Raw genomic sequence first — 13,975 nt, forward strand, 5'->3', positions numbered from 1 at the left:
TTGAGTTCAGGGTGTAGGTTTTAAGAGGACTGTCTGTTTTGGGGGAAATCTTGTCTCAGCTGCTCCAGCCCCAGCGTTTCTCGCTCCTCTGAATCCACACATAGCATCTAGGTTTCCCTGTTTGTGCTCACTTCTCTCTGTGTCCAATGTGCTTTTTCTGTTTATCTCAAAATTATTCAGTTTAAGACACACCTGTACTGCACACTAATATGTTTTCATCAACGTAATCAGAAAGTCACATTCCTAAACTGGATTTCATCCACCATTATAGGGGTTAGGATTCCAACAGCATTGGGGAAATGCAGGTGGCCGGTTCAGGCTGCCTCGGAAACCCTATACAGGGTCTCTGTGAGTTGGAACTGACTGGACTGGATGGCATTTAACAACAACAACTAAACCCATACCACCCAGTTTCCCTAATGGCAGCCTCTGCCTATGTTGTGATTAATGAGCCACATTGATATATTGTCGGGGTCTGACCTCGACATAGTTGTGTTGTTCACGAGTGTTTGGTTCACGAGGAGGGGAGATCCAGCGGCAATAGAGATAGTGAAAGAATACACAGACAGAAGGAGGGGGACAATGAGGCACCCCAAAGCCAGGGTGGATGCATCACTGGTGGGCAGACTTGGGAGTACAGGCATCGTGGCCTCTGCAGGCAGCAACTCACTGCCCTGCAATCTTTACGGCATGCCTTCCAACCCGTAATGCACACCTGGGGAGGCCTGGGCCTCTGTTTTATTTAGGGGAGGAGCTTCACACCAAGCTGGGAGGGACTTAGGCAAGGTACAGCTAACATCAGTACTTTTCCTGACATTCAAGTAACTTTACATCGTACTTCGCTGGTTCAAATCCCAGGCCCGCAACTTGGTTTCTCAGGCTCAATTAACATATCTATATCCCCTGAGCTCAGTTGGGGGAAGGTGAGAGGTAAGGACAAAAGCTTGGGCGGAGTCCGCTGTTTCGGCTTCCTGAGCCAGGTTTTCAGGAACTTGGCTGAATAGCTAACACTTGGGAGAGATTCAGGGAGGATGGCTTTTTTTGTCTGTAGAACAAAGAACTCTGAAGTAGCTAAGATGTTTTTAGTTAATCCTTTGGAGAAAGGCTTGACCTTGCAACTTTTACTGTCTGGGCTTTTAGGAAAATATCCCATTTATCTGTGGATTATCAAGGGCTCCATGTATTAAATTAATACATGTAACTGAACACTAGGATGAAAAACAATTTGCTATTGACTGCCAGTGGCCTCATTTGTTACACTCGGGCCTATAGGGCCTCAAGCCTCTGACCAGGCCTACACGGTCTGCAACAATGTATTATTATTATTATTAATTAAGCTCATATGTCCTGACAACCAGTCATATTCTGCATTTACTTGTGTTCAGGTGAAACCCAAATTTCGTTGCCAACTAGGGAAAAGCCTGACATTTATGGCTTTATGTGAAGGCAAGCCAGTCTGGCTTTCTAGTTATGCTCAATTTTCAGGACTTTCTAAAATGACAGAACTGGATAGATTTACTTTAAACCAAAACCCATTGCTGCCAAATCAAATTGGACTCACAGCACCCCTAGCAGACAGAGTAGAACTGGGTCCCCTACGGTTCCAGGGTGGTCTATCTTCAAGGAGGACGCCACATCTCCTAATCTAGCTCAGAACTGCTGACCTTAAAGTTATCAGCCCAACGCTTAACCCATTAGACCTCCAGGGCTCCTCCATAGGGTTAAACTTCCCTAAAAGGGTCTTTGGAGTCCTGGTGTGGTGCTGTGGGTTCATGCGCCAGATTGAAAAGTTGTTTGAATTGCAAAGTCGGCTGTTCAAGCTCACCAGCTGCTCCTTGGAAACCCTATACAGGGTCACTATGGGTCAGAATCGACTCTACAGCACTTACCAACAACAAACAGGTCTTTAATTGTTTTGATATAGGAATATTCTTAGAGGCTGCTGAAAAAATGACAGAAAACATGCGTTGGCTACCCAAAGTCCTTTAAAAGCAACCATGAGGAGTTAGACTGATTCTTATTTCAAATTGCAAGTAAGCGTGGGAAATAAATATGGAGGGAATGGCAGGAGGTCCTTTTTCACACTGGCGCGGATACATCATGATCGGCACTTTCCTTTTAGGCTTGAATGTGAAGGGACAGCAGTCAGCCCTGGACGACTGTGCTGCTCGCTGACCTGAAGGAAGCCTGTCTCTGAACTTGTGTGCACGGTGGCAGGACCCGGCTGTGGTGGCGAGAGTGGAAGAAGTTTGTTACGTTTCCTTCCACCTGTTTTATTCTAAACATTCTCAACTACTTTTGCTGTTTTTCCTCTTGGCATCTCATACCTCACAATACTTCATATAAAGTCTGATCTGATTCTCCTTATGAAAATGCATCGCTAATAAAGAACACCAGTATGTGAGCCCCAGGTAGGATTACTTAGAGATTTTAAAGCTCTATTGCTGAGTCAGGAGTCCTGGTGCAGCGCTGTGGGTTAATGCGCCAGACTGCAAAGCAATTTAAACTGCAAGGTTAGTGGTTCAAGCTCACCAGCAGCTCCTTTGAAACTCTATACCGGGTTGCTGTGGGTTGGAACCGACTCAATGGCACTTACCAACAACAACACTGCTGAGTCAGGTGGATTGGATTTTCTGGGTGCCGCCAACAGTGAGCACACTCGGTCGGTCACCAAAAAGCTGAAGGTCAAGTCCATCTAGAGAGGCCACAGAAGAAAGACCTGGTGATCCAATCCTGAAAAGTCAGCCTCTGGAAACCCTGTGCGGTTCCCACAGACCATGGAGCCAACGGGGGAAAGCGATCAGATAGATGGATAACTGGGTAGATGAAATCAGCGACATACGACATTTTAGAGGAAAACAATTAAGTCCAAATAAGTTGTTCAGAAAGAAAGTTTCAAGCACTACATGTAAAGACAGAACATCAATTATGCGAGAGGAAGACAGGCCATTTCCTGTGCTAATTACCCAGAAACATTTCGGAGTTGCAGGAGGCACATCTAGATGATCCCAGACAAAGCCCTCGGGTTTGATCAGCTCTCAGACGGTGTTGCCGGGGTCCCTGCTGGGCTGTGGGGCCTGGCTCCTTCCAATAAGATGGATGAGGAGCAGCAGGAGGCTCTGCAGGGCTGGTTGGTGTTGCGATGATGCTCACAACCCGTTTGTGTCACAGTCGTATCAGCTCTGACAGCACCAACGACTCTGTGTCCCCATTGCTGCTGTTCTCCCAGGCCACTGGCACTTGTGTGTTCTAGGCTCACAGATCTTCCCTGAGCATCCGAGGACTTTTGAAATGACTGCTATTTGTATATCCATGCTTGTATGTATTTTGGGGTGTGTGGCTCTGTAGAACTAGCACTGGGCTGTGAACCACAAGGTCAGCAGTTCAAACCCACCAGCTGCTCCTTGGAAACCCTATACAGGGTCGCTATGAGTTGGAACAGATTTGACAGCACTTGACAACAACATTATGTTGGTGTAGGCAATGCGTGTTCAGAAGAAGCTGCACAGAAAACCACCCTTTCTTTGTGCAGGAGTTCTGTTCCTTAGAGAAAGGATCCGTTGTGAATTAAATAGAACCCTCCAGGGAATGAATGTGTAAACAGGATGAGATGAATAAATACATTAGGGGAGACAAAATTCTTGACAGAGAGAGGATTTTTATCAAGCATCATGTGGCCTGTTTTCTTAGACATGTTGATAATAAGCAGGAAAAATACCTTAAATCTGAGTAAAAAGAAATAAAACAGAAAGAAAAAGATTCAAAGATGGGAGAAATTTAATCTGGAGAAAAGAAGGCTGTCTGGCTTCAAATGTTTCTCCATTTAATTTATGCTATCTTTTTCTTTCATTGATATCTTCGTTTCATAAATTGAGCATAAATATTTAAATAGCTGAGACATGTTGTTACATACATTTTCCAATAGTTCTTTCTCAATTCACTTAAGAAATTTCACTTAAATTCAACTTACTTAAGAAAAACAGGTGTTTATTACTTCATGTAGCTATAGCTGCAGGATCAAACCAGCTTCAGGCATGGCTGGATCCAGATGCTTTAATGATGTCATTGGGGTTCTTCAGTTCCTGCTCCTCCACTTCACTTTCTTGGATCTGGTCTCAGGAGGCCCACTTCCCAGGACAGTCACCAGGAATTCTCAGCTGAGATCTTACCAAGGAGAAACAACATTTCTTTTGCAATTGCCAGCCATCATGGAGGGCTGGAGCATCTGATTGGCTGGGGTGAGAACATAGAGGGTCTGTCTCATGTCAGCCCCCAGGATGAACCCGGGTGGACATAGAATGGAAGAGGGGCGTTTCCTAGTGGACAAAGCACATGCCGATTCCAGTGTTTCTCACAGAGTGGGATCTCAGTGAGTCTGATGTGGAGGAGTCTTAGATCCCACAATGCCTGTACGTACACATATGTGATTGTAGCAGAAAGATGAGTGGGGCTGAGTTAGCTTTCAATCCCATGACCACCTGTAACTGTAGAAAGAGGTCCTTAGTCACCTGATGCAAAATTAGCCAACACTCAGAGAAGACAGGACGCAGAATAAAGAGCAAAGCTTTTATTGTGTATTGATGCTCAGGGGACAAGAAGGGGGACCTTCCAGCTCCTCCTTTCTGACTGGAGGGTCAGGCGTGTTGTACTGTTTTTCTCTTCCAGTAGTTAGGGTAATCGTGCCTGGAATATAGTGACCGTTTCCACCACTCCTGCTTGCTGATTTCACCTTTGTTCCTGCTTACCCTTATTTGGAATACAAGTTCTGTTGTATTCCAAATGAGTAATTGATCGTGGAATGTAGCTGGTTAGGGAGCTAGACTTTCACTGCGGCTGTTACTTCAAGCAGGTTTTCTCTTACTTTAAGCTAAGCTATTTCAGCACTCTCGTTTCTCAGTGTCCCACTTCACATCTGCAAAACTGTGACCAGCTCATAAACACAGTAGGTGTAACTCCTTTGAGACTTGATTACTAGCCTGTAAAATGGTGGGAACTATACCGGGTGTATCGATTGTTGATTGTTCCGATAATTAAGTGAGCTAATGTCCACATTGCTGCAGTCTGGAATATAGGAGGTGCTTTACGAACTATCACCATTACTACTGATCTGGCTAATATTGATCTATGATTCTTCATTCATTCATTCACTAGTGAGCACATGAATAAGCAAAGGTCACTGAGTTTGTGACCTTTCAGTCCACAGAGGCCAGTCAATCAATGCAGTGACATGGTATTTTAAAACATTTTGCTCTGCACCCTGAATGTAGTGAAAACTTAACCCCTAGATATGGGACTGCCCTCTGTGAGAATTGAATAAAAATGTGGACGAGAGTCAACCATTTGCTGTGAATTCCAACATCGGTTTTCAAAGCCATTGGTAGAGACAGTGGTTCTTTGACATTCCTGGGGTAACATCCAAAGGAGTCCTGCCAACCAGGAAGCTGGGGTAGGGGAGAGGCAGGGGACTTCAGAGTCGTTTTTCTACAAGGCAGACACTTTCTGTGCTGGGGAGTGATGGGGGGGCGGGCAGAGGAGGAGTGCTGCCACCCAACACTCATCTCAACGTTGGTTGGAGAGGGTCTTGCTGAGTCTTGAGGCACATGTGTGGCAGGGCTCTGTCCACCTTCTGCAGAGGCTCCAGTGCAGTGAGGAGAACTGAAGGTCCCCACACCAGCTTTGTACCTACCTCTTCCCCGTAGCATCTGAGGAGGTCCAGGCTTGAGGATGGGAACCTGAGTTGCAGCAGGTGTCAGAATGCCCAGGTGTTCTGTGGTGGAGGCATTGTAAGGGCTGCTCCAAGCTTGGAGGGAGGGGTGTCCCAGCAGTCGTCTCCTGCCCGATGCTGAGATTAGCACCAGGAGAAGAGAGGAGGTTACCTGGAGACCCCTCTGCCCCCACAGACATTTTTCAATAACAAACTTCTGTGTTTACCAATGTGAAATTCACGCCCATCAAAGAGCCCTGGTGTGGCACTGCTGTAGGATAAGCACTAGACAGCTAACCACAACGTCACCAGCAGCTCCTCAAAAACCCTGTATAGGGTTTCTGTGAGTCAGAACTGACTCCACAGCACTTCACAACAACAACAAAAAGGAGCCCTGGTGTGGTGCAGTGAGTGAAGTATCGGCCTGCTAACCACAAGACTGGTGATTCGAACCCAGCAACCTCTCATTGGGAGAAAGATGTGGCAGTGGGCTCCGGTGAAGATGGCAGCCTTGGAACCCTATCGGGCAGTCCTGCCCTCCCCTATGAGTAGGTGGAGGTGATACACACACAACTACATCGCCGTGACATCACAGCGCTGAGATGACTCACCCAATCACAAAAGCCAAAAAGCTGAAAGATGCAGCTTTGTAGAGGAGAAATTCCAAAAGTATAATAAAGGGAGAAATGACACCCAGGTAGACAAGGTACTATGTCCAAAGACAAAAAGTATGAATGAACATGGCGTGTAATCGGAAATGAGTACGAGTGGATGGAAGAGCCTGCTCCTAGGAGGCCAGGCACTGGGAACCAAGGAGCTAGGAATGAAAGCCCGGGTGCCCAGCCGGATGAAACTCGTGTTTCAGGAAGATATACCAATGGCATGATGGAGAATGGAGACCCCAAATTTCAGGCCTGCCTTCAAGTTAAGGAGACTTGGTGGCACTATGTCTTAGACATTGGACAGCTAATTGTCAAATCTGTGGTACAAATCCGCCAACTGTGAAACTTTTCACATCTTACCGTTAGGGACCAAAGAATATCTCTCTCTTCCTGACATATTTATTGTTATTGTTGTTGTCTGGTTCCGACTCACAGTGACCCCACATACAACACAACGAAACTCTGCCCGGTCCTGCATCAGCCTCACAATCGTTCCTGTGTCTGAGCCCCTTGCAGCAGCCACTGTGTTAGTCTATCTCATTGAAGGCCTTTCTCTTCTTCGCTGACCCTCCACTTTTCCAAGCAGGATGTCCTTCTCCAGGGACTGGTCACACCTGATCACCTACCAAAAGTACGTGAGATATAGTCTTGCCATCCTTGCTTCTATAAAACATTTGGTTGTGCTTCTTCCAAGACAGATTTGTTTGTTCTTATGACAGTCCAAGATGTATTCAATATTATTTGTCAATACCACAATTCAAAAGCATCACTTTGTCTTTGCTTTTCCTTAATGATTGTCCAGTTCTTATGTGTATATGAGGCAATTGAAAATACCATGGCTTGGATCCAGCACATTTTGGTCTGTAAAGTGACATTTGTGCTTTTTAACACTTTAAAGAAAGCTTTGCAAGATTTTCCCAATGCCAGACTCATTTGATTTCCTGACATGTTTACTATATGGTATTGAAGTCCTTTTAAAAGTCACTTTAGACATCATTTTGCATCAATCATTTCCTATGCAAGGCACTGGAAGAAAACCCTATAGTATTGTTTATAAACATGTGAGCTGGCCTCTGCCTTAAAACTGTCCCACTGCTGGTCTCTTTCACTGGAACCTTCTACTCACTACACACAAAAGTCAGTCACAGGTCTTTACTGATGAGCACAAATACATTTTCACTTTGCAGTTAACTCTCTAGCCTATATTGTACTTTTCTCTCCTTCATTGTATTTACTATACACATATAGTAATTTAATTTATTTGTAAGTGTTTCATCTCCCTAATAAAACATGTTGATGTTGTTGGATGCCCTAGAGTCATTTTAAACTCAAAGTCACCCCGTGGGCCGTGGGCCAGAGTAGAACTGCCCTTGGGTTTCCTAGTCTGACATCTTTGCAGTAGGAGATTGCTAGGTCTATCTTCTGCAGGGCCACTGGGTAGATTGGATCCAGCAACCTTTTCATTAGCAGCTGACCACTGCATTGTTGCACTATCAGAGCTCAACCACATAATACAGATATTTAGACACACACACTTGAGAGTAAGTGAAAAAGTATTGCCGTGCAACCACAGAAGCCTTTGTTCCTCTTGTTTCTGAGCATCTCCTCAATGTGGGTTCATGCAGTTCTGAAGGTGAGGCTTCCATCTCTTTAACCTTGTCCCAAAGAATTCTGGGATCTCTTATTTACACCACGTCCAAAGGACAGTCTGGACATATGGGAAGGACTCAAATCATGTTCCTTTTCAATGTATTCTCTTTTTGAGTTTGGGGACCACAAAGAGTTCTGAAGGGACAAGGTCAGGGCTGGAGAATAGAAGAAGAGGTAAGGTTTCCCAGTGAAATTCTTGTAAGACAGCCCTTGCCACACTTGAAGAATAGTAGGCCCCGCTACAATTGTCAGGATGGAAAATAAAAATCTTAGTGCAACTTTCCTGACCTTTTTCTCACCAAATGCAGTTTTCAATTTTCTTGAAACTTTCATCTAATAAGACTCATGATTGTCCTGTGCCCTTGGAGAAAATCTATCAAGATTACCCATTTGGAATCTTTAAAATCAGTCACCTTGTTTTTCTGAGCTGATTTCTTTGCCTTGAATTGAACTAGCTCAGCAGATCCCTCAGAAGGCACTGCTTTGATATTTTCATTTTAAACAAACCAGCTTTTTATTGTGAACTGAGTGAAGGTTTACAGACAAGATCATCAGTTTTACATTCAACAAATCCTACATTTTGTTCCAGCTCATTGATTACCATCTCCTCCCTGCAACAAGAGTTCTCCCACTTCCTCCCTGTGCTTCCAGTACCAGTTCCCTCACTTTCCCATCCCTTCTCACGTCTGTTCCTAGGCAAATGTTGCCTCCTTGATTCTGAAAAATTTTGCATTTTGAATAGCATGGGTTTGAACATTCCATGGTGAGCATCATAGTATCGTGTTCCCCCCCCTCCCCCCCGCCCTCGGTCCCTATATACCTATCTACTGCTTTGCTGAAAATTGGGCCATATAGGTGAGTTCCATTCCAGACCTGAAGGGTGGTCGAAGGCCATAGTCTCAGTTCCTCCAGTCTTCCTGACCAGAAAACCCAGTTTTAAAAAATTTACTTATAATTTTTAGTTTTGTTCCACATTTTCACCTACTCTTGGACCTTCTAAGGTTGTAACTTTCAGAGTAGTGGGCACCATCTATTTCTTCTGGTCTCAGAGTCATGGAGACTGATGTTCACATGTTCCATTAGTGCATTGGACTAATAGATTACAAGTGTCTTCAGTTCTTACCACTCTTCTTTCTTCTGCCATGGAAAGACCAATAGTTGCATCTTGTTGTTGTTGTTAAGTGCCCTCGAGTCGATTCCAGCCCATAACGACCCTGTACAGAGTTTCCAAGGCTGTAAATCTTGATGGGAGTAGAAAGCCTCATCTTTCTCCTGTGAAGCGGCTGATAGTTTCAAACTGCTGACCTTAAGGTTCGCAGCTCGATTCGTAACCACTATGTTATCAGAGCTCCTAGATAGCTGCATATGAGCTTTTAAGATCCCAGTCACTACTCACCCAAGTAGGATGTAGAACATTGTCCTTGTGGACTATGTTATGCCAATTGATCATGGTTGGACCTTTTTGTGTGAAACCATCCTGAGGAGACTAAGACAAGCATATCACTGAGAGAACCGGGCTGCAAACATCCACTGATTGCAGAGAGATATTTAAATATGTTCTGTTTGGAATAAATCTGTGTGTGTATGAACTGGAACTCTAATAGTAGTACTTCTTTACTGATGCTTATGTGTGTACACACACACACACACACACACACATAAGGGGGCTTCATGAAGATCATGGAAAAATGGAATTAAGAGATATTGGAAGTTTTCCATACGCTTTTTGATGTCCCCTAGTATATACATAATATAGTATATACATATATGTAAGGAGCTCTGGTAGCATAGTGGTTATGAATTGGGCTGAGAACCTTGAGGCCAGCAGTTCGAAACTACCAGCCACTCGGTGGGAGAAAGATGCAGCATTCTGCTCCAGTAAAGATTTACAGCTTCAGAAACACTGTACAGGGTCGCTATGGGTCGGAACCGACTCAACGGCAAAAACAAAACAAAAACAAAAACAAAAAAAGTATATACAATATATGTTATCACAATAAATGTAAATGGACTAATTATCATTAATTAGAAAAATAAAGATTATAAATTGGATTTAAAAATCAACTAGGTGCTGTTTCCAAAATCACAGAACGTAGGAGGGTTGCAAAAGATATAACAAATAAAAACAAAGTTGGTGTATAAAAGGCAAATTATACTTTAAGAAAACAAAACAAACAACAACAAAAACACAAACTCAAACAAACACTACAAACATGCATTATAATACCAATCATGTAACATGAAATAATTCAAAACATTGTTGTGTGTTATTTCAGGGTACATGCATTCAGATCAAACATAAAGAAATGACCAAGAGATAGGAAATCTGGGACATCATAGAGGTGACTTCAGCTGTACCGATGACTTTGGATTATTCTAAGGTATGTGTGTAGCAGGTGTCTGGGTTTTCTATTAAATCTAATCATAGTGTGCATGTCAAAAATAACCTAAATTAACAACAATAAAACCTCCCACAAATCATCTGACAAGTAACTCAGTGCTGCAGAGCTGCCCAGCATAATGGGCTACCACACAAGGCCACGTGAGAGAGCAGCTGGGGCAGGCAAGAAATACCGATGGGAAAAGAGCTTAACGGCATTTTGAACTATTCTTTTAGGGAAGAAGACCATAGTAAAATCAATGCTTTTGAGTTATGGTATTGGAAAGGAGTATTGAAAGTACCATGGACTGCCAGAAAAACAAACAAATCTGTACTGGAAGAAGTACAGCCAGAGTGCTCCTTAGAAGCCAGATGGGCAGACTTTGTCTCTTATACTTTGGACATGTTATCACGAGCAACCAGTTACTGGAGGACTTCATACTTGGTAAATTGGAGGGTCAGTGTAAAAGAGGAAGACCCCCCAATGAGATGGATTGACACAGTGGCAGCAGCAATGGGCTCAAATACAGCAGCAATGGCGAGGATGGCACAGGACTGGCCAGTGTTTCATTCTGTTGTACGTAGGGTCAGTATGAGTTGGAACCTACTCAATAGCACCTAACAATAACAACGAAAGGCACATTATTGAGTTTAGTAAGAAACCTGGATAAGCAGTTTACTTAAACTCAATTCTGTCCTTTGCAGGATGTGGATGAATATAACATGTCCCCTACAGGGGATTGTGAGGATTAAATAAAACAAGGAATGCGTCTGGCACGCAGTGTGTGTTCAGTGAGTTGCGTCAGTCTTTCTGGAAATGAAGCACAGACGAGACAGCATCACTGCCCAAACTTACCAAGGCAAAGATGGCTCCTGAGATTGATTTTTTATTGTGTTAAAAACGTTGACCCTAGAGCAACATGGCCTTGAACTGAATGGGTCCACTTATTTGTGGATTTAAAACTAAAATGCATTGTGATGCTGCTTATCTTTGAGTGAGCCATGGTTTCTGCAGTGAGCAGCTTATAAAGTCCTCGTGTACTGTTCATCACTGTTAGTGTTGTAACCCTGGTTAGCACCATGGGACCCTTACAGAGTGCCACTGGAGATGCTGGAAGTGCCCCTAAGAACCAGAGAGGACTCCTGACGTGACAAGAAAAGTTGAACTGCATGGAGTGTACCCTAGATTGAGGTCTGCAGCTGCGGTTGCCATAGAAAAGATAGAAAATTCGTGAAGTTGTCACTGAAGCTATGCCAGCAGGTGTGAGACCCTGAAGGTTTTTACAAGTCGTATTGACTTTTATGTCATATTGAAAATGCAGCTTCTGTGTTTCTGAAATGTATAGTATTTATCATGCACAAAATATTTATAAATTGGACTGTTCATGTTGTCAGTATGTCTTCAGGACCACAGTAGGTTATTAGCAGCTAAGTGTGTGGGAGTCAAAAGCTACGCATGGATTTTTGACTGGTTGTGGGTCAGTGCCCCAACTCCTATGGTAGTCAAGGGCCAACTGTATACGAGATGGCTTCAAAATGTTTTTGTAAAAAATCCTCTATCTTCTAATTCAATTTTCCAAGAACATTTTGAAGCTTCCTTATATATGATTTCAGCCTTTCTAATGTGTCCTCAGAGACATTAAATCTCATCATAGCGTTCTATTATCATCATTATCTTTTCTTATCTTTTCCAAATTTTTCATCACTCTTAGCTGAAGTTCAGTGTGGCCTCTACTGGTCCCTAGCTCAGGCACCAGTACTTTGTTGTTGTTGTTGTTAAGTGCCGTTGAGTGAGTTCCAATTTACATGCACCATGTACAGGGTTCCCAAGGAAGGGCTGCTGAGCTCAAACGAACCTTGGAGTGCAGTGGTTCTCCTACAGTGCCCACCAGTAGCTGCCACATTCTATTTCTAGATGTCTTTGTCTCAGGTGACAGGGAGTCCCCTGGGGTGTTATCCTGCGTGGACACTCCATAGTCACCGGGCAGCTCTGGAAACATACAGGTGCTATTGAAAATGGGTCTTCTTGTTGTTGTTAAGTACCGTGGCATTGGTTCTGACCCATAGCGACCCTGCACAGGGTTTCCGAGGCTGTAAATCTTCACGGGAGCAGAAAGCCTCATCTTTCTCCGGCGGAATAGCTGGTAGTTTCGAACTGCTGACCTTGCAGTTTGCAGTCTGATTCATAATCACTAAGCTACCAGAGCTCCATAGAGTCCATTCCAATTCACAACTAGCTTGTATAGCATTTCTAAATAGTGACTGGTGGGTTCTAAAATTGCAGTGCTTATCCTACGGTTCCCCACCTGGACTTCCCTTGTTAATGTTGTTGTTGTTAAGTGTCGTCAAGTTGGTTTCTGAGGAGCAGCGGGTGAGCTTGAACCGCTGACCTTGTAGTTCAAACCAACTTTGTAGTCCAGCACATTAATCCATGGCACCACACTAGGACTCCTCCCTTGTTGTTGTTGTTGTTGTTGTGTTGTTAATGTGCTGTGGAGTCGGTTCCGACCCATAGCGACCCTGTACAGGGTTTCCCAGGCTGGAAATCTTTACGGGAGCAGAAAGCCTCATCTTTCTCCCGCGGAACAGCTGGTAATTTCAACTGCTAACCTTAAGGTTTGCAGCCCGATTTGTAACCACTACGCTACTAAAGCTCCTTATTGAAAGTGGGTGTAGACAAGTCATATTAAAACTGCAAATCAATGACTCCGTTTCAGTTCTTGACTTGGGATAATGCTCCCAGCACGCCCCACTTCCAGGCCCACATCTTAGTTCAGCAACTTTGCAGACATTTCCTACACCCGCCTTTCTGCTTAGGGCACCAGGAGAATGCCCTAAGGACGATCTCCCATTAGCTGATGTCAACAGACTTCATCGGGTGGATCTTCCCTGAGACCTGTAACAAGATAACTCACTCGGGAAGGTCTATTTTTCCAGTGGGCGGGGTGGGGGCGGGGACCAGGCAGCACTTTTAACAAAACTCCAGGTGGCAGCGCCAGGATACATTTCCTTTTTGCACATGGACACGGCCAGCCCTGGCTTTCTCTGGACAGGCGGCGCTCTCACTGACGGCCACCCAGGAAGGAGGGCGAGAAGGAGCAGGTCTCCAGGATGGGGAGGTCTGAGCGCCTCAGCTCCGCTAGCCCTTCGCCCGCCCGCAGGGCCACTAGCGCAGCAGGCGGCCCCTCAGCTCCGCGCCTCACAGAGACCTGAGGGCGCGGCTGAGCCCATCTCTCAGCTGGGCGCCCACCCATCCCATTAGGACGCGTCCGGTCACTGCCGCCAGGCGACTTCCCCCCGGGCACCAGGGAGGCACCGAGCCGCCGCAGTCCTCGCTCCCTCTCTCAGTTGCAGCTCCGGAGCCCCTACGCACTCCACCACCACTGGAAAGCACAGAAGAGCGCTGGTCAGCCTTACTCCCCCAGCGCCACCAACACCGAGGAGGGAGCCGGTAGGGCGCAGGGAGCTCTCCGCGGGCCGCGGGAAACCGGGAGCTCTCAGCAACAGGTGTAGCAGGCAGGTTCTACCACGGCCACCGCCGGCAAGTCCCTCCAGCGCTCCCGGGACCGCGCCCGCGCC

Source organism: Chrysochloris asiatica, unplaced genomic scaffold (genome assembly GCF_000296735.1).
Source record: "Chrysochloris asiatica unplaced genomic scaffold, ChrAsi1.0 scaffold00283, whole genome shotgun sequence".
In the NCBI taxonomy this organism is placed as follows: Eukaryota; Metazoa; Chordata; class Mammalia; order Afrosoricida; family Chrysochloridae; genus Chrysochloris; species Chrysochloris asiatica.